We start from the raw sequence: 23495 nt of genomic DNA, 5'->3' as shown, positions 1-23495 counted from the left end.
TGGCTAAAAATGATCCAAAGTAATCCAGAGAAATTCTTGAAGGCTTCCAAAAAGAAGGTTTGCTTCCAGGTATTCTTTTTTCTGCTTTAAATCTTCATTACAGACTCAAGCAGGCAAGCTTAACTCTAGAACGCATACCTTGGGCCTCGCAGGGCCGCCCTGTTAATTGTTTTCTATTTTCTGCAAGATTACTTTAGTTACAATTTTGAAACTCTAGGTATTAGTCAGGTATATAGTTGTTTGTCATTTCCAGTTGTTCATTTATTTATTATTTGCACACGGGCCTAAAAGGCCCCAGGTATGTGAAAGTGTAGATTTTTATGGTCATGCGTTCTAGGGTTAAGAAGGATGCGACCGTCACACTGCTCCTTCAGGCCATGCCCCCATATTAATTTTCTAAACTCCTGACTGACTTTAAAAAAAACCCTCTGATTTATCCATATTGGCTAGTTGTGTAGAACATACAGCAATTGTGGTATCTAGATCATTTTGACCAGGTTAGTACGGCCCACAACCGACAACGGTAACTTAGACCAGGCGCCTAGTTTACCTCTAATTTTAATTAAGACTAGATCAAGATTCAACTTCTCATAATCATTTATTTTTGCCGATATATTGATGCCTAAATATTTAAACTCCGATACCACTTGTAAACCCGAGTTAATGTAGTGGGAAGCATTCTCATCTGTATTATCCAATGGAAGTATAACTGATTTGTTCCAGTTTATCTTCAGACCAGAGTATTTTCCAAATGTTTCTATAGTTTCCATTGCTATAGGAAGGGACTCAGAAGTTTTAGCCAGAAATAATAGTGTCGTCAGCATATAAAGCGACCTTATCTTCACTATTTCCTCTACGAATACCTGGATGTTCCCTGATAACCGATGCCAGTAGTTCAATAGCCATTGCAAAGAGCAAGGGGGACAACGGGCACCCCTGCCGCGAACCCCTGCCCAGTCCAAAAGCTGGGGAGAGGTGTCCATTTACCCGTATTCTAGCCACCGGCCTACAATACAGCAATTTAACCCATGAAATGATTTTTAGTCTGTAAAAGTAGCAAAGCATTAAAAAATAAACAAACAAAAAACGATAAATCAGGTATCGTTGTAATCGTACCTACCCGAAGAATAAAGCTGTCTTATCACGTTTACCGCACGGTGAACGGCGAAAAAAAAAATAGATTAAAAGCAATTCACGAATTGCTGGTTGCACCGACCTAAAGAATAAAGCCGCCTTTTCACTTATACCCCACGGTGAACCGCGCAAAAATAAAAAGAACTATTCTTGTACTGCTGTTCATTCCACCTCCCAAAAATCGGAATAAGGCTTGGCTCACATTTATCCTGCGCTCTCCGCTGAGGGCATTTGTCAGGGTTTCTGTGTAAATCCCCAAAACCGCAATTTAGACAAAACCCACGACGGAACCACTCACTTATGAGCCAGATGAAGTCTATCTGGACTCCATCTGGTCTCTCTTCCTAGCAGTGTCTCATCAGTTTAGGTGTCTTTTTAGCGCACAAGAGTGGTCGACCACAGTTCTGTGAACGCCTAAAAGGATGGATATCACCGGAGCAGACGCCAAATTGAATTGAAAGTGTCTCCATCTGCCTCCTTATGGTGAGTGGTTCCATTGGGAGTTTCGTTTGAATCACATTTTCGTGGGATGTAAGTGCTCAGTCCTGAACACAAAAATGTGATCCCACCTTATAGTGGAAGAGAGATCAAAAAATGTTATGTACCCCAAAATGTTACCAATAAAACCCCTAACTTTTCCCGCCCAAAACTAGCCCCCACTCAGGTCCGTCATCTGTCACTGGAACTATAGGAGTTCCAACGTTACTGGTAGAACAAAGACTCTGGAAAAGCAACGGCTCCCACCTCCTCAAATAAAATCCAGTGAAATCTGCACTCCCAAATCCAAACGCCCCCTCCTTCTGAGCCCCATTGTGCTTAAACTGCAGTAAGTGGCCACAGGTTTGGCATTATTGTAGTGGGGAGAGAGCACTTAATTTACTGGGTGTGTTTCTCCGGAAGCACAATCTGGGCACAATGTATGGAGGCGCTACAATATTATAGGGGTGCAATGTATGGGCACTAAACTGGCATATTTGCAATTCACCAGAATAAAGCCTGACGTGGATGTTACAAAATAGTCACTGCAGCCGTAGATTAATTCATTGAGAGGTGCAATTTCTCCAATGGGGTAATTTTTTGAGGTCTGTTCTGACACCTTAGGGGCTCTGTAAATGTCGTCAGCAAACTGTTCTAGCAAAATCTGTGCTCCAATAGCCAAACTGCACTCATTCATTCTCAGTCCTGACGTGTGGTCTCTCAGTAATTTCTGACAACCTATGCGGTGTCACTGCCGTTCGGGAGAAATTGCGCAATAAATTGTGGGGTCAAGTTTCACTTATTAACCCTTGTGTAACTGACACATTTGCAGCAAATACAAAAATTACATTTTTGCCAATAAAATGTTATATTTCCACGTCCATAGAATTCTGTGGAGCACCTGTGGGTTCAAAACGCTAAATTAATATGATTTTTCTGAGCCCATGACAGCACCACAGGAGAGAGGGGATCCGCCCTTCAAGGACATGAAACCTACAGAATAAAAGGGCGGCACCTCTCCAGCACCTTAGTTATTTACAGAGCATGAGAGGACACTAGTTAATAGTTATATACCCCATGATTTTTCCTTCTACACACCGCGTGAATCAAACACCACGAACGAAATGAAATCATCACCCTTTACCAGTGACTGGAGGGAATATAAGGGTGCCGTCATGGACTCAGGAAAATCACATTACTGGTAAGTTAGTGTTTTCCGATCACCCATGACAGCACCACCTGAGAGATTTACAGAGAAACATTAAAGTTAGGGTGAGACCATAGCCTATAGAACCCTTCTCCTAAAGGAAGGGACAGCAGAAGATCCGAGATCAAGCTTATAGTATCTATAGAAGGTGCAAGGTGAAGATCGAATCGCAACCTTACATATTGCTTGATGGGCACATCCGCTTTCTTACTGTTCTGCCTTGGCTTCCCCGGATTAGCACAGAAAGAAGGGTGCACAATCTTCTGACTTTTATGGAAATTGGAAGCCATCTTGGGAAGATAGGGTAGTTCCGGAACCAGCCTATCTTCTAGGATCTGGGTAAACAGAGGATTAACCAACAAAGCTTGAATGTCACTAACTTACCATGTTGAAGTCAGGGCCACTGGGATGATAGTCTTTAATGTGAAGACCTTGAATCCATGAGTTCAAGAGAAGGCTTGTTAGAGCCGTAAGCAATGGATTGAAATCCCAGGGTGCCATCTTTGGACTGGAAATGGGCTTAGATCCAAAGCTCACTTTCAAATACCATGCTTATTCAATGCAGGTTGTACACTGTTCCAGTTGTATACGGCGTAAAAGGTCCACTTCCAATTCTCTCCCCCCTTTATATGAGGTGCTGTTAATGATAAAAGGTGGGACTCTGCCATCTGAACTGATTAGACAGTGTCATTAGGGATCCTGTCCGAGTTTCCCCATAATGGTTTATGTAAGCTAAAGCTACTCTGTTGTATGAGAAGACCTATACATGGTGACCATGTATAGATGAATGGAGCTTTCTTATATACGGCCTAAAGCTTCTTTAGGTTAGAGGAACCAGATCTTTACTTGCAACACACGAGTGTGTATCTGTGACCATGCTAGTACTGGAATGTAGGAGATAGAGTTATTAAGAGCAATAATTCTTTTTTTTACAGTGGTGGCCAGACTGCTTGCTTATTAATTTTGACATTTAGCAGGACTCCTTATTTTCCCTTTGGAGACAACAACTCTGACTCAATGCCAAGTGAGATCTGCAGCATTCAATGGATCTGCCCATAATTCCAAGATTGTTCAGGTAAGCTATCGCCAATGCCTCTTACTTTGATATGAATGTTGTCCTAACTACTATAAGTCTCTGTAAAACCTTAAGCTATGTGCGCACGATGCGTATTAGAAGCAGAAATTTTCTGTGCGTTCCTGCTTCTCCTTGGCAGGGAAAACGTATGCGTTTTAGATGCATTTTTGGACATCAATGAATGATTTTTGGAGCTAAATAAAGTTATTTGTTGGGACATTGCTTAAACCTTGGGTTACCATCAGAACTGGGGTGAGTATATTGGTCAATTTGAATGATTAAAGAATGTGTCTGTTGTAATTCAAATAAAGTGTTTACTCTGTGTCTGTGTGTTTATTTAACTCTTTACTTTACTTAATTAAGTTTGGTCATGAAAAGGTCTGATTGACACCATGTCATAACCAAACAAAAGAGCTAGGTGTCAGCTAATCCCATTCACCCAATCTTCATTAGCATTTCTATTCACGTAATTTATGCGGCTGCTGTGAGCAGCTATTTTTAGGCTGGGAAGGTGCCATTAGGCAAACATGGTCCGTGGCCATTAATAACATCTCACAGCTGGTTTGTTAGCTGCTAGGTCCTCCCGATCAGCACTAAGCAGCACTTTGGATCTTATTTTTGCTGCGTCCAAAACGCATTTGCAGCACTTTTGTTGTCGGTAAATGTGAATCCATCGCATATAATGACAGTTCAATGGGTCAAAATCTGCAGTGCAGACTGGCGTGCCCGCTATAGAAATTGACATGCAGCGGGTGAGTTTGAATACGTGGCCACGATCCGGAGCCGTTGCAGGTCTGACGCTGCAAATATATACAGCATGGATGGGATCTCTAGAAATCCCATGTCCACTATGCGTGCATCAGAGGCTGCGGATTACCCATGGACACTGACATGCAGTGCGTCTTTCAGGATCGCAGCATGTCAAATTCTCGTGCGGAGTCGCTAGTCTCCGCAACTGAAATTTGACCAATAGAAAGTATTGAATGCGGTAAATCCGCATGGTTCAGTGTACACATGTGGATTTACCTATGTTCAATAGAATACGTTTTGGATGCAGCAAAAAATATGAGTCCAAAGCACTGCTACGTCCAGATCAGAGCCTAAAATGTAAAAAAAAATGACGTAGGCTCCTGTGTCATTTTTATAACCAGCAGAGGGAAAGCCGACTGCTAGGGGCTGATATTAGTAGCCGGGGAAGGGGCCATTAGCCAACAATGTTCCCTGGCTATTAATATCAGCCCACAGCCATTTGTTTAGCCTTTACTGGCTAGATTACAGGGGGACCCCAGAAAAAAAAATGACGTAGGGTCCCTCTATAAAATCTAACCAGCAAAGGCTAAACTAGGCAGCTGCGGGCTGATATTAATAGCTAGGGAAGGGGCCATGGATACTAGCCCCCTCCGTAGTTATTAATATCACCCCTAAGCAGTCCCAGAAATGGCACATCCATAAGCTGCGCCAAATCTGGCGCTTAGCCTCGCTCTTCCCACTGCCCTGTAGCGGTGACGAGTGGGGTAATGGAGTTGGGGTTCACGTCAGCTTTGTATTGGTGGCTGATGTGAAGCCCAGATTAGTAATGGAGGAGACGCCCCCATTACTATCTGCGCAGTAAAATGGTCGCCGCTTTTTCAATAAAAGACACGGCCAGAATAAAGTATTTTAATGAAATAAAAAACACACACGGTTCTACAGTTTTTTTTATCACACGCAGTCCACATACCACCGAGTGTCCCACGACGATTCGTGTCACTTCTACAGCAGTGACACCAGCCATCACGGATGTCACAGCTGTAGAATACAGCAATGTATACTGACAGGGGTGTAAAATCACCCCATCAGTATACATGCTGCAGAAGGTCACACAGGTTGATCAGCTCATCAACCGCGGTGGGCTTACGATCAGTTGACGATCACGTGACCATCAGCTAAGCGGCTATGTGACCATCAGCTGAGCAGTGACGTCAGCGCAGGTCCTGTAAGTACCGCCGTCCGCCGGGAGGAGAAGATCGCTGCCGGGGGCCGCCGGACAGGTGAGTATAGAGGTTTATTTTTTATTTTTAACTTTTTCCCTTTTTTTTTTTTTTAACGTGCGTGGTAGTGGCGGTCGGGATGAGAGGAGTTGTAGTCTCCTCTTCATCCCGGGTACCACACGCACCGCAATCACGCCGCAAATTCGCCGCCATTGAATTTAATTGAAAATGCAGCAAATCCACATTTACCTGCGTGTTTGCTGCGTTTTGGCGTGATCGCACTAGAAATGGCCATGCTGTGTTTTGCAACGCAATGAGAATTTGGCGTGTTAATTAACGTATCATGTGCATGGCACACCGATTAACAAGAGTTTTTACGGCAGGAAAAATGCTTAAAAAACGCTACGTGTGAAGTTAACCTTAAGGCCCATTGACATCTGAAGGGAAGGACACGAACTGAAAGCCTAATTTGTCATTATATGCAAGAACTATCCTCAGTAAATTTGATATTTCATGTGAATTGGAACCTGATAGCAATCTGGAACCGCAGATTTAATAGCAGATCTTATGGAGTCTACTTTAAATGATCTAACTTAGGAATCTGTACAGCCCCTTCAGGGTGTAGCAAACCCAGGAAGGGCAGAGTTAAATAATAGCTGGGTCTTGATTAGGACACTTGGAGAGCTATGCCCAAGAGCAGGCTAGGTATTCACCTTCGTCAGACTGCAGGAAAGCAGAACAGACTATGTATCTTGGAGCTTAACAGAGAGACAGGCCAGACTCCACCTGAGCTGAGTCTGCACAAGCCGTGTGCAGAGAACTGCAAGTATCTGTGGTTGCCCTGGATGAATGCGGTTTTGTTTGATCAAGCTCGATTAGCTCAGCTGTTTATGAGTATACAGGTGCATCTCACTAAATTAGAATATCATCAAAAAACTAATTTATTTCAGTTCTTCAATACAAAAAGTGAAACTCATATTATATAGAGTCATTACAAACAGAGTGATCTATTTCAAGTGTTTTATTTCTGTTAATGTTGATGATTATGGCTTACAGCCAATGAAAACACAAAAGTCGTTATCTCGGTAAATCAAAATAATTAACAAAAACACATGCAAAGGCTTCCTATGTATTTAAAAAGGTCCGTTAGTCTGTTTCAGTAGGCTCCAAAATCATGGGGAAGACTTGTGACTTGACAGATGTCCAGAAGGCAGTCATTGACACACTCCACAAGGTCCCAGAGTTCCAATTTTCATTTGGAAATCAAGGTCCCAGAGTCTGGAGGAAGAGTGGAGAGGCAGACAATCCAAGCTGCTTGAGGTCTAGTGTGTAGCAGCGCTTTGGACGCATATTTTTTGCTGCGTCCAAAATGTTACATTCTGTTTAACGCAGGTAAATCCACATTTATTCACTGAACCATGCAGATTTATCGCATTCAATACATTCTAGTGGTCACATTCTGTTGCACAGACTAGCGACCCCACAAGAGAATTTGACATGCTGCGGTCCTGAAAGACGCACTGCATGTCAGTGATTCGCAGCCTCTGATGCACATATAGGTAACATGGGATTTCTAGAGATCCCCATCCACTATGCCATAACATGTGGACGCTGTGGGTTTGACGCTGTATAAACACGCGTCAAACCTGCAGCGGCTCCTGACCGTGGCCACGTACCCAAACTCACCCGCAGCATGTCAATTTCTGTAGCGGACACGCTAGTCTCCGCTGCAGATTTTGACCCACTGAAGTGTCATTATATGTGGTGGATTCACATGTACCGACAACAAAAGTGCGGCATTAGGACACCGCGTTTTGGACGCAACAAAAATATGCTGCGTCCAAAGCGCTGCTTGTTGCTGTTCTTGGGGACGTAGCGGCTAACGAACCAGTTGTGAGATATTATTAATGGCAAGGAACCATGTTTGCCCAATGGCACCTTCCTAGGCTAAAAAAAATACCAGCTCACAGCAGCTGCATAAATTACATGAATAGAAATGCTAATGAAGATTGGATGAATGGGACTAGCTGACAACTAGCTCTTTTGTTTGGTTATGACAAGGTGTCAATCAGACCTTTTCATGACCAAACTTAATTAAAGTAAAGTAAAGAGTTAAATAAACACACAGGCACAGAGTAAACACTTTATTTGAAATACAACAGACACATTCTTTAATCATTCAAGTTAACCAATATACTTACCCCAGTTCTGATGGTAATCCAAGGTTTAAGCAATGTCCCACTAAATAACTATATTTAGCTCCAAAAATCATTAATTGATGTACAAAAACACTTCAAAGAACGCGTAAAAAAAACGCCAAAAATGCATGTAAAATCCGCATGCGTTTTTCCAGCTTCAAATACGCATCAATTTCTGCTTTAAATACGCATCATGCGCACATAGCCTTATTGTCACCTGATTTTTCCAAGACCTCATTCAACAGGCATTCCACTGAGTTTGCTTAGTATCAGCCAGGAATACTGCCACCCTCTGACTCAAATAGCGGCTAGGATATTTTTCCCGCCTCAATCCGGTAAGCTAGCCTTGCACAGTGAACAGTCGCTAAACTTGGTTTTGTTAGACAAACTAGTTATGCAACAGGTACAATGGGCACAGGGGCGCTATAAGGCACAGAAACCCTATAAGGCACTACAAGGCCCAGGGGCACCATAAGGTACAGAGGCACTATGAAGCACCATGAGACATTATGAATACACTGAGGCACGATGAGGTACTAACAGGCGCTATAAGTTACTATGAAGCACCAACAGGTGCGATGAGGCGCTATAAATGCACTATGAGGCACTATGAATGCACTAGGAGGTGCTATGAGATACTAACAGGCGCTATGAGGCACTATGAAGCGCATTGAAGAGTCATAAGCCACTATGAAGATCCACGAGGCACTATGATATGCTATGAGGCACTATGAAGTGCTGTGAGGCACTATGAAGCGCTGTGAGGCGCCATGAGGCACTATGAAGAGCTATGATGAGCCATGAGGCACTATCAAGCCAAACTCAGATTTTCATTTAAGAGAGTAATCTATCTGAATTAAAGATAAACTTTCAATTTGGGTGGTAAATCTCCAATGTCAGACTAACCCCACCTGAAGGAGCCAACTGATGAGAAGGAGCTGGACAGCACACCTTCACAGAGACCATGTGCTGTATTAACACCATTTGCCGTCCAATGGATGGCGTAAATAGACTGAAGGACAACAGCCCCTGAGTGTTACTTTACCACAAAAATGAGGATCAACCTGGTCAGCAAATGTTAAATTCTGAAGTCCAATCATGAGGCTCTGTGCGGCCCAGACATGTGGCTAATTTAGCCTAGAGGTCCAAGGTCCAACTTCCGTCCTGAAGAAATTTAAGCACAAGGCCGTTGGCTCAGATGGGATCTTACAGAGCGCACACTCACCCATTTTTGAGTTTTGGGTCCCATAAACAAGGTAAACATTCACAAAGATCACTCATTACCAGCTGTTTACTTAAGGATACCGGATTTGGAGGCTGGACCAAGTCACAAGACTGTTCCTCTCTGGAGGCTCATGCGACTGACCACTGCTGTTCCCATCTCATACAAGGAAAGGCAATAGAGCTCTTACAGCGGTCAGACCCCATTTAAAATGGGTCACCAGCTACAGCTCATGGATGCCTCCTCCAGCACGCTCGTCATCAGGGCGCACCAATTCCAGCACGCCCTGTGAATTCGCAGACTGGTACAAGACAGTAGCCGGAAACATGCTAGAAGACATGGGTCTCCGCTACTACTTTTACCTTTTTCACTGGCATGCGTCTTAAGGCGCAACTTCCTGGATAGCGTCCTGTGCAACAAAGATGCGCAGCCGCCAGGCCACCATAAGGTAATGGTGCGGCTACTGCTCGCACCTGTCCGACGGAACAGGCCCCATTGGACCCACCGCGGCGCTTGCAGGTTCCTGACACCGGCCGCAGCAGAGACTATGCCCTGTTGGCAACCGACCGGCCCATGTCTGAGAATAATCTTCTCTTCTTTCTTCTGCCGCAGTTTTAACAAGGTTCCCCCCTCAAGGACAGGAAACCAAATGAGGTGGTGAAGAGGCACCGCTCTTTTATTCTGTAGGTTTCCTGTCCTTGAAGGGAGGGTCCCCTATCTCGTGTGGTACTGTCATGGGTGATCGGAAAATATTCACTACAACCCCAGATGAAATCCTTAAACAGTGAAGCTTCCAATATGGGGTTATCTTGGTGAGTTTCTGCTGATCTGACACCTCAGGGACTCGGCTAATGGAGCCTAAAATCTAGCCAAATGGAATCTGCATTCTAAAAGCCAATATGAGAAACAAACTGGCCAAATGCATAATATAAGACGAACCCCGGAGCTGAAAACAATGAATCAGACGGCGCCTCTTGAGAAAGAAGCAGCGAAACGCACGTCGGGGCGCGTCCCTCACTACCTGCACTTTGTGGCTCCCCTGGGATCTGGCCGACTGCTCTATACTCAGGTCTCTCCCCTTCTGCTTGCTTGGGTGAGTGCCATGTACTAGACTCTAGGTGCATCCTGGACACTGTAATCTACTATATATTGGTGCCTGAGATAGGTGCATTTTTCATTGCTTTAAGTCCTGGTCAGTCACTAATTATTGTACTAGACTTAACCCTTTCGCAACCTTGGGTTTTGTCGTTTTTACTTTTTCGTTTTTTGCTCCCCTTGTTCCCAGAGCCATAGGCGTTTTTATTTTTTGGACAATATGGCCGTGTGAGGGCTTATTTTTTGCGGGACAAGTTGTACTTTTCAACGCCATTACTAGTTTTACCATATCGTGTACGGGAAAAAAATTCCAAGTGCGGTAAAATTGCAAAAAAAGTGCAATACCACAGTTGTTTTTTATTTATTTTTTTTTACCATGTTCACTGAATGCTAAAACTGACCTGCCATTCTTATTCTCCAGGTCATTACGAGTTCGTAGACACCAAACATGTACAGGTTCCTTTATATTTAAGTGGTGAAAAAAAATTCCAAAATTTGGTAAAAAAAAATAGCGCCATTTTCCGAGACCTGTAGCGTCTCCATTTTTCGTTGTCTGGGGCTGGGTGAGGGCTTGTTTTTTGCGCGCCGGGCTGACATTTTTATTGATAACATTTTGGGGTAGATCCAATATTTTGATCGCCCGTTATTGCATTTTATTGCAATTTTGCGGCGACCAAAAAACGTAATTCTGGCGTTTAGAATTTTTTTCTCGTTACACAGTTTACCGATCGGATTAATTCTTTTTTTATATTGATAGATCGGGCGATTCTGAATGCGGCGATACCAAATATGTGTATGTGGGTTTTTTTTTTTATATTTTATTTTGAATGGGGCGAAAGGGGGGTGATTTAAACTTTTATATTTTTTTTATTTTTTTAAAAACGTTTTTTTTTTTCACTTACTGCATGCTTCAATAGTCTCCATAGGAGACTAGAAGCAGCAACTATCCGATCGGCTCTGCTACATACAGAGGACGAGCAGATCCCCTGCATGCAGCAGAAATGGTCCTGTGCTATGAGCGCCAACCACTAGGTGGCGCTCATAGCGACCAGATCATGACAACCACAGGCGTCTGCTGCAGACCCTGGGTTGTCATGCCCACCCATCGGTGACCTGCGATGAAGTGATGGTGTCGCCGATGGGCGGGGCTTATGACGATTGACAGCAGCATTTAACATGTTAACAGCTGCGGGTGGATCGCGATTCCACCCGCGGCTGTTGCGGGCACATGTCAGCTGTAAGAATCAGCTGACATGTGCTCGGTTCAGTGAGGGCTCAGCGCAGCAGCCCCCACTGAACGGGGGGTACGCAAATGTGCGTACTAATACGGCATGGGTTGTAAAGGGGTTAATATACTGTTTTATTGACTGTATTGGACTTTCCGCCCCACAAGGGGGCTGTTTCCCTCTCAATGGAGGGTTTTTTGATTGATCTATCTATGCACCCATTTCTGGACTCCTTGTCCTCTTTTTTAGATGCACCTGCCAGGGTCGGATATCCCACTGTATGATCTCTAGGAGATGCCTTAGCTCTGGCACCTCTTTTTACCTCATTGCTGTGTTATCTCTATATGACTTTTAACACTTTGTTAATGTATTTTTGAATAAAATTGCTGTTTGTTTTGCCATATTGCTCTCTTTGTTCTTTTTTGCATTCTAAAAGCCAAGTAGCACTCCCTCTCCATCCGTTCCTTGCCATGTGCTCAACCAGTAGTGAACAACCACACATGGGGTACTGCCACGCTTGTTAAAAATTGCATGACAAATTATGAGGTCCATATTCTCCTATTACCCCTCGTGGAAATGATAAATTTGGTGCTAAAACAGTACTATAGTGAAAAAAAATATATTTTTTTGTTTTCACATCTAAATGTTATAAAGTTTCAGGAATCACCTGTAGATTAAAAATGTTCAGTACATCCCTACATGAATTCTTTGAGGGGTCTAGTTTCTAAAATGGGGTCACTTATAGAAGGGGGTTCTGCTGTTTTGGCAAGTCAGGGGCTCTGCAAATGCAACATGGCATTCACAATATATTCCAAAAATCAAATCGCTCAATTTCCTTTCCAAGCCCTGCTATTTAACCAAACAGCGGTTTTTAAACACATATGGGGTATCATTGTGTTCAGGAGAAATTGCACAACAAATTAAGAGGTCATTTTTTTCCTGTTATCCATTCTGAAAATTACAATTTGGGGCTAAAACATTTTAGCAGAAAAAAGGTGTAGCGCCGGCGTCCCTGCCCTCTGCTAGGCAGGGACGCTGTTCCCCTCACCCCTCTGCTCCGAGCCCGGCGTCCTCCTCCCGCTCTGCTGGCAGCGCGCGCTCCTTCCCGGCCACTGTGCTTAGGGCGCGCGCGCTCCCTCCCTCTTAAAGGGGCCGCGCGCGCCGTCCTAAGGAGTCCCCGGCCAATGGCCGGAGGACTTCACCATATATAAGGCACCTCATCCAAAATGGAGGTGCCCGAGCAATGTTGTTGCACTGTTCACTACTCTGCTTCAGCCCTCAGGTCCCGTTGCCAGTTACCTGCCAGTTTGCTGTCTGTTTCCTGCCTGACATTCCTCCTACCTGCTTGCTAGCCTGAGGTCCGACGGTCTGCCTTCCTACTCCTGTCAGTCTGTCTATGGACCAGCTTGCCCGCTCACCTGGGAGCGCACATCTGCTACCTGCCTGCTAGCCTACCTGGAGGCTCCGCCGTCACGTGCTGTGACCACCTACCATTCCAGAGACTCCTGCCCGCTCACCTGGGTGCGCTCATCTGCTGCCTGTCTGTTGGCCTACCTGGAGGCTCCGCCGTCACGTGCTGTGACCACCTGCCATTCCAGAGACTCCTGCCCGCTCACCTGGGAGCGCTCATCTGCTGCCTGTCTGTTGGCCTACCTGGAGGCTCCGCCGTCACATGCAGTGACCTCCCGTTTATCCAGAGACTCTCGCTTGCTCACCTGGGAGCACACATCTACCATCTGCTTGCTAGCCTACCTGGAGGCTCAGCCATCACAGGTCGTACCTACCCTTTACCCAGAGACTGCCCCGGTCACTTGCCGTGACCTCCTGCCCGTTCATCCAGAGACTGCCCCGGTCACTTGCCGTGACCTCCTGCCCGTTCACCCAGAGACTGCCCCGGTCACTTGCTGTGACCTCCTGCCCATTTACCCAGAGACTGTCCCGGTCACTTGCCGTGACCACCTGCCCGTTTACCCAGAGACTGTCCCGGTCACCTGCTGTGACTACCTGCCCGTCTTCCCTGGTCACCACCCGCTTCCTTACAAGGACCGCCCCCTTGTATAGTAGCTCAGAGGTTCCGCCTCCCAGACCCGTTACAAAAGGTAATTTTTGTTTTCACATCCGCCCAGAAGGAAAGCCGACAACTGTGAAAGGCTGTGTTCCCTGCCGGGCCACTAGCGGTGATATCACTGAGGTCACCGCAGTTCATTGCCCAGGGTGGGAACGCAGCCTTAATGACCGGCGGTGAACTCTATTACGTCATCGCTAGTCATTGAGGCTGAGCTTGCAGCAGCTCATTCCTCAGTGCTTTTCAGCTGGGACAGTTGCATCTTGGCACCGTCCAGGTTGAAAACTATTTATCCCAGACTTGGATTACGGCATGGGACAGAACTTCGGACAGGTGAGGGATATTGTTGTTTTTCATTTTTGTTTTCTTACTGGAGAAGAGGGCTTCAATGGAAAGGGCATTAGGTCAGTATAGTGAGTATAACTGTCTTTATTTTTAAATAAAAAAGTAAAAAAGTGTGCGTGTTTTATTTCAAATAAAAGACTTTATTCTGGCAGTGTCCTTATTTACAATATAACTATAAGATTAGTAATGGAGAGGCGTCTTACAGACGCCTCTCCATTACTAACCCATGAGCTTGATGTCACTGGACAATACAAAGGAGACATCAACCCCACAAATATTACCACACTTGGCAACGACACAGGGCAAGTGGGTAAAGCAGGGCAAAGTGCCAGAATTGGTGCATCTAATAGATGCGCCTTTTCTGGGGCCGCTGGGGGGGGGGCAATATCCATGGCCCCTTACCATCCTGAGAATACCAGCCTCCAAGCTGTCTGCTTTAGCTTGGCTGTTTGTCAAAAATGGGGGGACCCCATGCCGTTTTTTTTAAATTATTTAAAATAACTGAAAAAACGGCATGGGAACCCCGCTATTCTTGATAACCAGTCTTGCTAAAGCTGACAGCTGAGGGTTGCAGCCCTCAGCTGTCAGTTTTGCCTGACTGGTTATCAAACATACAGAAAAAGCCAAGCCATTTAAAAAAAAAAATGTATTTATTTATTGTGCAGGCGCCGGCAGAAGGTGTAGTAGTCCCACCTGCTAAATCCTGTGACCGGAGGTTACATCTGCGGGCTCACACTGTCATCTGACAGCATGGGAACCGCAGCGCTCTGACCGGTGGGATTAATCTTACCACCAATCAGAGGCAGTGTTTACCACGTCATGAAGATGACAGCGTGGCATACACCCGATGTTCAGTGCCCCCATTTCCACACCATCAACTTACAGCGTGGGAACCGCAGCTCTCTGATCGGCGGTAATGATCTTACCGCCGATTAGACAGTGTTTGCCACTCTGTCATGCACATGCAAACACACGATGTGCGGGTTCACGTTAATGGGGTCCGTATCCGAACCGAAACTTTTAATAAACTGTTCGGTTGCAACCCGCCGGACCCAAACAGTCAGCGGTTCGCCCATCACTAGCTGTGAAGAATACTGAGAATTGTCTGCCTTAACCTCATAAGTACTAGTATGTGATTTTAAAGAGACAGTGCTGTACAGAATGATTGAAGGCAGTTTTAACCCGAACATAACATGTGTAGACAAACTTAACAGAAGCAGAAGGTAATATTGTTCCTATTTAGGGAATACTTGGAAGTGATTGATTGGTTGGTCATCAGTGTGTGTTTGTACTTCCTTCTCATTGTGCAGTTGATGCTCCTAACCGTTCTGGATTCGGCGGGACTGTCCCAATTTGAGGCCTCAGTCCCGCATCCCGTCACGTCTCAGCTGTTCTCCAAGCTTCTATACTCACCTCTCCATTTTCATCGCTCCCGTTGCTCCCTGCGAAGAGCATAAATTAAATTATATAATCACTCTCTCTCCTATGATCAGTCTCCCTGGGACTCGAACTCTCATCCCAGTGTTGATCTCAGTGTTTGCAAGCTGGATCTCTACCAATGAGCCATAACCCACTATTAAATAGATTGGAGAATTTAGTTATCTTGACCTCTATTGCTGGCAATGAACACAGAAGCAGATTATACACATCCATAGAAATACATTGTCTATAACGATGTATTTTTATGGTGCCTGTATACTCAGAGGTGAAGAAAATTTTTTTTTTTTCGTTTCTATGAAAGCAGTAAAAATAATAAACAATTACAAAAAAAAATATTTAGGGAGTCTCCTGGTATTGAACCTACTAATTTTACTTTACAGACAAGCGCTTTAATCTGCTGAGCCACAAGCTCTAGTGATGGCACAGGCAGAATTTTGTATACTTGATCTGTAGTGTAGTCTCTGACTACAGGCAGATTATACTGATAGAAATACACTGCTGTGTACAATGCATGTATCTTTATTCTAGAGGGAGAACAAGGGATTTTTTCATACTATAAAATTACTAAAAAATCATAATGAAAAACACTTGATATTGAAAATAGTCATTTTAATGCATTTTTTTAAAAAAATAATAGACATCACTAATCAGCAAATAACACGACCCGCACAACACAGCAATCAGATTTGTGTAGGTTGGTGAGGACATCTGCACAAAACAAAAACCACAGTATTTCTGCAATGTGTGAGCAAGACTTACAGACAAAAAAAAGCTAGATGTCATATAGTGAAGCTACATAAAGATGAGAAAATTCTGGCAGCTCAGACTGTGAATGAAGGAACAAAAAATAAATCCACAGGTCCCAACTGGAGATGAGCAGGACGCACAGATGATGTACCGCCAGCACTGGGTGGTCAAAAGCTGCACCGAGGACGCCGGAAGGTTTGAGATTCGTGGCCTCTCGTCCAACCGCCCGGCACCACTGATCTGGACTCTGGACCAGAGGCATGTGAATCGATCCACTCATTTCTAGTCCAAACTGTCCTGGATACAGCAGACAGTCCAGGATTTAGGTCTACGCCTTGCAGTCTCGGACGTCTATTGAATGTCCCTCACTACCGCCGCCCCTCTGACATCTCCTCCTGCCGGGGTAGAAAGAAATGTTAAATGGGCATGGATTAGGGTGTGTCCCATGATCTGTCCCTCTTTCTGTTCTACAAAAGTTCGGAGGTATGGTTAATGTACAAGATACAGTTGAAGCCAGAAGTTTACATACACTATACAATACAGACCAAAAGTTTGGACACACCTTCTCATTTAAAGATTTTTCTGTATTTTCATGACTATGAAAATTGTACATTCACACTGAAGGCATCAAAACTATGAATTAACACATGTGGAATTATATACTTAAAAAAGTGTGAAGCAACTGAAAATATGTCTTATATTCTAGGTTCTTCAAAGTAGCCACCTTTTCCTTAGATGACTGCTTTGCACACTCTAGGCATTCTCTTGATGAGCTTCGAGAGGTAGTCACCGGAAATGGTTTTCACTTCACAGGTGTGCCCTGTCAGGTTTAATAAGTGGGATTTCTTGCCTTTTAAATGGGGTTGGGACCATCATTTGTGTTGTGCAGAAGTCAGGTGGATACACAGCTGATAGTCCTACTGAATACACTGTTAGAATTTGTATTATGGCAAGAAAAAAGCAGTTAAGTAAAGATAAACGAGTGGCCATCATTACTTAAAGAAATGAAGGTCAGTCAGTCCGAAAAATTGGGAAAACTTTGAAAGTGTCCCCAAGTGCAGTTGCAAAAACCATCAAGCGCTACAAAGAAACTGGCTCACATGAGGACCGCCTCAGGAAAGGAAGACCAAGAGTCATCTCTGCTTCTGAGGATAAGTTTCTGAGTCACCAGCCTCAGAAATCACAAGTTAACAGCAGCTCAGATTAGAGACCATGTCAATACCACACAGAGTTCTAGCAGCAGATACATCTCTTCAACAACTGTTAAGAGGAGACTTTGTGCAGCAGGCCTTCATGGTAAAATAGCTGCTAGGAAACCACTGTTAAGGACAGGCAACAAGCAGAAGAGACTTGTTTGGGCTAAAGAACACAAGGAATGGACATTAGACCAGTGGAAATCTGTGCTTTGGTCTGATGAGTCCAAATTTGAGATCTTTGGTTCCAACCACCGTGTTTTTGTGCGACGCAGAAAAGGTGAACGGATGAACTCTACATGCCTGGTTCCCACCATGAAGCATGGAGGAGGAGGTGTGATGGTGTGGGGGTGCTTTGCTGGTGACACTGTTGGGGATTTATTCAAAATTGAAGGCATACTGAACCAGCATGGCTACCACAGTATCTTGCAGCGGCATGCTATTCCACCAGGTTTGCGTTTAGTTGGACCATCATTTATTTTTCAACAGGACAATGACCCCAAACACACCTCCAGGCTGTGTAAGGGCTATTTGACCAAGAAGGAGAGTAATGGGGTGCTATGCCAGATGACCTGGCCTCCACAGTCACCAGACCTGAACCCAATGGAGATGGTTTGGGGTGAGCTGGACCGCAGAGTGAAGGCAAAAGGGCCAACAAGTGCTAAGCATCTCTGGGAACTCCTTCAAGATTGTTGGAAGACCATTTCCGGTGACTACCTCTTGAAGCTCAACAAGAGAATGCCAAGAGTGTGCAAAGCAGTCATCAAAGCAAAAGGTGGCTACTTTGAAGAACCTAGAATATAAGACATATTTTCAGTTGTTTCACACTTTTTTGTTAAGTATATAATTCCACATGTGTTAATTCATAGTTTTGATGCCTTCAGTGTGAATGTACAATTTTCATAGTCATGAAAATACAGAAAAATCTTTAAATGAGAAGGTGTGTCCAAACTTTTGGTCTGTACTGTATAAAAAGACTAGTGTTGAGCGAGTACGTTCTGTCCGAGTATGCTCGGCCGAGCACCGAGTAGTTACAGCTGCTCGGTGATATGGTTGAATCGCTCCTGTGTGCATGATTTGCAACTGTTTAACAGCTTTATTACATGTGAGGAATGTGTAAGAAATAGACATTCCTCACATGTAATAAAACTGTCAAACAGTTGCAAATCATGCACACAGGAGCGATTCAACCTAATCACCGAGCAGCTATAAATACTCGGAGTTCGGCCCGAGCATACTCGGCGAAAGGGTTAATGGAACATACTCGCTCAACACTAAAAAAGACACCTATACATGTTTTTCTCAATATCTGACATGAAATCAGAATAAAGAGATTAGAGATATAGATAACGATCAGAAGAGAAGGGACCCAACTGCACACCTGGTTTAGTGGGTCAGAAAGCCGTGTAAACTTTCCCACTGTACATGGAGCTGGTCTGGTAGGTGAGAGCTGTCTGAGCCTTCCCGTTACATCCTGATTCTGACTTGCCAAAAGAATGTGATAATGTGGCCTGTGGACAAGGTCCAGGCACACAGAGGGCATTTGCAGAAAGTTGGGATGTGGAGGAATAAGTTGAAGCAATGGGCAACTTGTTCACTGGCTGTTTTAGATCCTGGTAGGGGCCCAGACTCCACAAATGGATAGTAAAAGAAAGGGAAGGCAAGGAAGCAGTGAGAAATGTGGGAACAATACTTAAAATGGCAAACAGGCCAGAATGCAGATGCTTGGATGTAGAGAAATGACACCGTTTCAGGGAAATAAAGAAGGGTTAGATAAGGGACAAAAGGAGAGAACAGCAAGTGAATAAATGGTGTTGTGTGGCTGAAGTGCAGCAGTACGGGTGTAAAGAGACCACAGTGGGATGTAAGGTCTATTATGAATGTTGTAATGTACCAAAAACTAAGACCTTAACTGCTACCACCCCACCTCTATATAAGCAGGAACCCAGAAAAGACAGATGGACTTGTAAACATTGTGGTCAGCCAAAGTCAGACTGGAGAGAAGATACTTGTGTGACACATGGTGCCACCCGACCTAAGCGAGTTACACGGAATCCTTTTCAGACAACATCACATATGGTGACAGAAGACACTGACACGGATGTAATGAAATAACGGAGTTTTGGGGACAAAGCTGAATGTCACCCTGAGGGCTCGCTCTCACTTGCGATTAAATTGGACTAATGCAATCCGATAAAAAAAATAAAAAAAAAAGATCAGTGACGTTTTTTTTTTTCCAGCGCCAATCGGATTGCTATCGGGCTGGAAAAAAAATCACAGCATGCTGCAATTGCATGCTGGATTCGAATCACATGCACCCATATAAGCCTATGGGTGCGTGTGAAACATCACACTGCACTTGGATATCACCCGAGTGCAGTGCGATTCCCGCTGATGCCAGCAACAGAGGAGATGGAGAAATTGATTGTGCTGCAATGCACCAGGTGCGAGAGGATCGGAGCACGAAGCACTGACCTTCGGCTCCAGCTCGCAGCAGCTAAATGTCATTAGCATATCGCATCCGATGCTCTTGCATCGGATGGCATACGCTAGTGGGATCCCGGTCTTATAGTGAGGAAGGAGTAGAACGCCCTGGGACCAGCACCACACAAATCAGCCACATAAGGGGAGAGGAGGGTGACTAGAGTAAGATCGATACAGGATTATTATATTATCCCTGGAGCTCCTCTGACCAGTTAGTTATGTTGAAACAGTTTCCTGACCCTGAGAACCAACCTTTCCCCTTTTACAGACAAATACAGACAATATAGAGGACGAATAAGTGCACTTGGACAGACCAAGAGAGTTTTGTGACTGCAAAGGCAGGTGACGTACTAGGACCCATAATTAAGACATATGGACGTGAAGAAAGGATCAACTATGGTCCATGAGTGATCAGTGTGTGCGGTCTGGAGAGATGCACTGCGAAGCACTGAAAGAATGGGCTGCACTGAAACAATCAGAGCAGTCTGTGCTCCTGGCTGACGTGACACAGCAAAAAGGAGAAAGTATAGAGACATACTTCAGGCGGTTACAGCTGAAGTGGGCAGACATGGGGTACAGACCCAGGAACACTCTTGATGTTAAAATACTGATGAGTGCATTAATAGATGGTATGAACAAGGTTTTATGGGAGGCAGTACAGCCAGACCTGAATGGAGAAACATGAATCCAAAAGACCTTTTGCAAGTAGCTAAGGGAGTTGAACAGAGAAGGACCAAGCGACCAGTCATGTATGCTAGAGATCAAGAAAAACAGTGGAGACAGAGAAAGGGAACACCAAATAACCTAACAACTGTACAAGGCTGGAACTGTGGTGCGTATGGACACTGCAGACGCTGACACTGCATGGACACAGATTCCAGACACTGCAAAAACCCCAAAAAAGAAGCAGACTTATTTTCCATCCCCTTTGCTGTAGGAAACTGGTAACCCAGTGAAAAATGTGTGCCCTGTTTTTGTTCCCTCAGGACCTGGTCCTACCAGGATTACAACCATAACATTGCTGGGGGAAAAAAGAGGCAGAATTTTTAATTGACACTGTGGCAGCCGGAGCTGTGGTAAACAAAGACGTGATAATGCCAGACATGATTACTAACGAGATTGTGGAGTGTGTGGGTGTAGAAGGACTGGTAACTGAAGCTCCCCTGACTAAGCAGATGAAACTAAAATTACTGGATAGCCAAGATGTGCTTGCAAAGCTTATCGTTAGTGAAAATGCTCCTATGAATTTTCTGGGAGCAGATGTGTTCAGTACTATCCAGGCTACCATACAATACACTCCTGAGGGTATTACAATTGCAAGTCCCCTCTCAGACAAACAAACACTTGCTACCTTGCAGGAATAGTGTATATGTCAAAAGCTGTGAGAGTAGCGGATACCAGAATGGTTGAAGACCTGTGTCTTTATGGCCTGTGAGTGGCGCTATCACAGGCATCACGTGACCCCCGGCTGCAGCCAGCTCTGACATCCACTGATGCCACGTCAAATTCGGCTGCAGCCGGGCGTGACTCAGTGCTGCGTTCCACGGTGAGTGTTGAGCTGTGGGCGGCGTTACCCCATGTGTCACAACTAGCCTCCACCACGCACTTTCCCTCTTCTATTCATTGGGAAAGCACGTGGTGGATGCTGGGTGTGACGAGCGGGGAAGCCTCACCCACAACCCAGCATCCACCACGAGGACCGCGTCACTGATGTCACGTCTCACTTGATGTGACATCAGCGGAGGGTTACGTGATGCCTGTGAGCAGCCAGCGAAGAAGAACAACTAAAGGTAATTACAAAAACCCTTATGGGCACCGGGTGAATACATTGAGGGGATAATAAAAAGTAGTGGACATCTTCTTTAAGCCCAGTCAAATCAATAACCCTGACCAGGGATACAAGGAATATGTTCAAGCAGGTGCTCAAGGCCAAAAGTACTCCCCATGTAACACTTCCTTGTATCCAATTGAGAAAAAAAGGATCCAAAAGTTCCCTGATACCTACAGAATGGTACATGATTTGAGAGCTGTTAATCCTGTTACGCTATGTGCACACTGTGCATTTTTGGTGCATTTTCACAGCGTTTTTTTCGCTCAGAAATGCACCAAAAACACTAGGTAATCCATGTGCCAGCTAATGCAATGACAATCCTGAAGTGCTGTGCACATGATCAGGAATTTTCTTGTCAGGATTGTCATTGCATTTTAATCTGCAGTATGTCAATTCTTTGTGCGTTCTTGCAGCGTTTTTCACCCATTAACTTTATGTCAGCTGCCAATACAAGGCTGACATGAACGCCAACCCTATTACCCCACTTACCACCACCACAGGGTAGTGGGAAGAGCAGAGGCTAAGCGCCAGAATTGGCGCATTTTATGGATGCGCCAGTTCTGGGGCCACTGAGGGCTTATACTATTAGCCTTGGAGGGGGCCAGGATCCATGGCACCTTCCATGGCTATTAATATCAGCCCGCAGTTGTCTGCCTAGCCTTTGCTGGTTAGATTTTATAGGGTGATCCTACGTCAATTTTTTTCTGGGGTCCCCCTGTAATCTAGCCAGTAATGGCTAAGCAAACAGCTGTGGGCTGTTATTAATAGCCAGGTAACATTTTTGGCTAATGGCCCCTTCCCCGGCTAGTAATACTAGCCCCAGTGGTTGGCTTTCCCTCTGCTGGTTATACAAATGATGCGGGCGCCCATGCCATTTTTTTTAATTTCAGGCTATGTGACCACGATCCGGACGTAGCAGTGCTTTGGATGCAGCATATTTTTACTGTGTCCAAAACGCTGCGTTCTATTGAACGCAGGTAAATCCACGTGTTCACTGAACCATGCGGATTTACCACATTCAATACATTCTAGTGGTCAAATTTCTGTTACGGAGACTGGCGACTCTGCAAGTGAATTTGACATGCTGCGGTCCAGGAAGAAGCGCCACATGTCAGTGTCCGAGGGTGACCCACAACCACAGATGCACGCATAGTGGACATGAGATTTCTAGAAATACCATTCACTATGCTGTTAAATCTGGCCGCTGCAGATTTTAACGCTGCATAAAAACTCAGCTTCACACCCGCAGCGGCTCCTGATCGTGGGCACATACCCAAACTCACCTGCAGCATGTCAATTTCTGTAGCGGAGACACTAGTCTCCACTGCAGAAATTGACTGATTGAAATGTCATTAAATGTGGTGGAGCCGCATGTACTGACAACACAAGTGCGCTATTAGAACACAGCGTTTTGTTTTGGACACAGCGAAAATATGCTGCGTCCAAAACGCTGCTAGTTGCTGATCGTGGGGATGTAGCGGTTAACCAAACAGCTGTGAGCTGTTATTAATAGCCAGGGAACATGTTGGCCTAATGGCCACTTCCTAGGCTAAAAATAGCACCTCTCAGCTGCCCCAGAAATTAAATGAATGGGAATTAATGCTAATGAAATTAGGGTTCATGGGATTAGGTGTCGCTGACAGCAAGTCTTTTGTTTAGTGCTGAAGAAAAAAACATTTAAAAAAATGCATCAAAATCGCGGCAAAACGCACATTTTTTTCTGCCAAGAGATGCACAATCTTTGCAGAAATTGTTGCAATCAAATCCTGAATGTGCGCACATACCA

General features: G+C 44.8%; 1 protein-coding gene across 8 annotated transcripts in view; it reads right to left on the bottom strand.

Annotated features, from left to right (window-relative positions):
* Nucleotides 1–23495, bottom strand: part of LOC141273085 (uncharacterized) — a 266215-nt gene that overhangs the window by 142934 nt on the left and 99786 nt on the right. The window lies entirely within an intron of this gene.

Source organism: Phyllobates terribilis, unplaced genomic scaffold (genome assembly GCF_046119375.1).
Source record: "Phyllobates terribilis strain yellow unplaced genomic scaffold, ASM4611937v1 Scaffold_5__5_contigs__length_657084704, whole genome shotgun sequence".
NCBI lineage: Eukaryota > Metazoa > Chordata > Amphibia > Anura > Dendrobatidae > Phyllobates > Phyllobates terribilis.
Note: the sequence above shows the minus strand (reverse complement) of the source record. Positions and strands in the feature narration are given on the sequence as shown.